This window comes from Babylonia areolata, chromosome 4 (assembly GCF_041734735.1).
Source record: "Babylonia areolata isolate BAREFJ2019XMU chromosome 4, ASM4173473v1, whole genome shotgun sequence".
Classification (NCBI taxonomy): Eukaryota; Metazoa; Mollusca; class Gastropoda; order Neogastropoda; family Buccinidae; genus Babylonia; species Babylonia areolata.
Window position 1 is genome coordinate 32,330,700 of NC_134879.1, and position 2,261 is coordinate 32,332,960.

The 2,261-nt window shown below is 45.6% G+C and overlaps 1 protein-coding gene across 6 annotated transcripts in view; it reads left to right on the forward strand.

Moving 5' to 3' along the window:
* Nucleotides 1-790: 790 nt before the first annotated feature.
* The window catches only part of LOC143281070 (proton-coupled folate transporter-like), a 35,702-nt gene continuing 34,231 nt past the window's right edge, over nt 791-2,261 (forward strand). For 5 of the 6 annotated variants that reach the window (XR_013055091.1, XR_013055092.1, XM_076585991.1 and 2 more), the window contains exon 1: nt 791-884. The gene's annotated coding sequence lies outside the window, so the exon portion shown is untranslated. Of the gene's footprint in view, nt 885-1,230; nt 1,777-2,261 lie in introns of those variants that run through there. The other variant, XM_076585993.1, reaches the window with a different exon arrangement.

Here is a 2,261-nt window from a genome sequence, read left to right on the forward strand (position 1 = left end):
CGAGGTTTTAGACTTGAATTCAAGCACCTATAAAAGTCTCTTTCTAGTATATTGTTTATTTCCTTGAAGGCGCATGTGCTGTTACCTATATTCCGACATTTAAAACAAAAAGAAGTTTCTACGGATTCAACATTTACTTCTGCTGGATTTTTTTTCAGCCCTTATTGCGTCCCTTTGTGTGATCTGCCGGAGTATCAGCAACTGCAGTGAAGGTTTCTGCTTCCTTGTTGCCGTGTAAGTGTCAGTAGATATGAGTTATAGCGTGTACTGATGTTCCCACTGCCAAGGCTTTCGTCAGAATTCACCCACATTTCAGCGTAATATAAAATGTTTGCCGACCAAACAGCTTGGAGTGAACTGGTAAGGACATTCATGAATCAATAAACGGAGCCGTTTGGCGCAAGGGGGAAATCTGCCCGGGGTTCCATTTACGTGGCAGGGGATACACGGAGGCACAGACGAGGAAAAGACGGAAAGTGCGTATGTACCCATGTGTAAACCTTTGGACAAGACTCACACACTACACACTATACACACACACGCGCGCGCGCACAATAACACGCGCACGCACGCATGCACGCGCGAACACACACATGCACACGCGCACGAACACCCGCAAGGACGCACGCACACACACACACACACACACACACACACACACGATGCGTGCGCGCGCAGAGAGTTCTTTCTTCTGTTTTTTTCTCCACGATGACCTTTCAGTGTGTGTCTGTGCTGCTGAGTGCAGTTGGAGCAGGCGACGCTTCAACGCTTTGAAAGAAAAGTTAGTTTGGTGTTCAGCCTGTCAGTACATGCGTGCCGTGTTCCCATTTCTTCAAACAGCAAGTACCGAACCAGGAATGCTACATGCTCTGTTATGAAACAAGGTGAGAGTTGTTGTTGAGACAACATTTCCACAAAGGCTGAATTTCAAAAGCTGTGACTGGGGGTTTTGGGGGGGAGAGTTTTGTTTTGTTTTGTTTTTTACTTCTGTTTTCGTTTTTCTTTCCCGTCACTTTCTTGAAGGCCGGAAACGTGAGCTTTGTTCAGCATGTGTTGTGCGAAACGTATGATGGTAACGTGTGTCAGTCGGGTTTGTATATGTGTGTGTGTATGTGTGTGTGTTTTGAATTCGTTTTTCAAAGTTCGCGTCTTTTTGTGTTTGAGTTGCAAATATGTTGAATGTGTGTGTGTGTGTGTGTGTGATTGTGTGCAGGTGAATGAGGTGTACACAGAGTGACACAGCAAGCCTGTGGAAACTTTGTAAGGTATTTCACCGCGGGTATTGATTTCTGTGTACCCATATCAGTACACACGCGACAACTACGGGATAGGAGGAGTAAGGCATGTTCTGTCAGTCACTTGAAGTATCAAGTAACTGCTAGGGTTATTGAGTGAACTTGGTGAGTGTTCTTCGTAAGTTTGTACAGCTTTATAAAGTGATTGCCAAGAGCCCCCGTTGCAGAATCGGTTAGGCATTGCCGGGACTTCTGATCCAGTGTTCACCAGTGATCAGGGTTCGAGGCCCCGTTTCGGCATGGTGTTGTGTTCTTGGGGAAAGGCACTTGACTCTGATTTTCCGGCCTCACTCCACCCAGGTGTGAACGGGTACCCGACTTCGGGTTGGGGTAAGGTTGAAAACGACGGAAGGAGAGGACTGGGCCCCGCCTTTATCCTATCCCCAGCCCTTGACACAGCGGACGTCAGTTCGCTGTACCCGGCAGCCGTAAAAAGCTATCGGACATACAGGTTTTTGGATGTATTGCAGCCGCTTTCCAGGTAAAGATAGGACAGCTTTGTAAAGTGGCCCGTAACTTAATTAATCTGTGCTTATACGATGTGCTGGTCCTGTCACCCCACTTTAGCCAAACCAACCAGGACAGTGAAATTCGGAAATAGGGCAGTGATGGGGGTGGGGTGGGGGGTTGTCTGTCTGTCTGTCTGCCTGCCTCTCTCTCTCTCTCTCTCTCTCTCTCTCTCTCTCTCTCTCTCTCTCTCTCTCTCTCCTTCTTCTTCTTCTTCTTCTTCTTCTCACTCTCTCTGTGTTGCCCAAAACGTTGTTGTTTTTCAAAAAAAAAATGTCCGTTTGTATAACAGAAAAAAAGATATTGAATATTACTCTTTCATCTTTGTAACTAGTGTTGTTTACTGAAATGAAATGTATTTTATATTTGTGTGTCAAACTGTTAATGAACATTTCAGAGCGATCTATACCAAGAACCAAGAAGAAATTTCTTTCCTTCGTCCATACCTGTTGAAAAAAA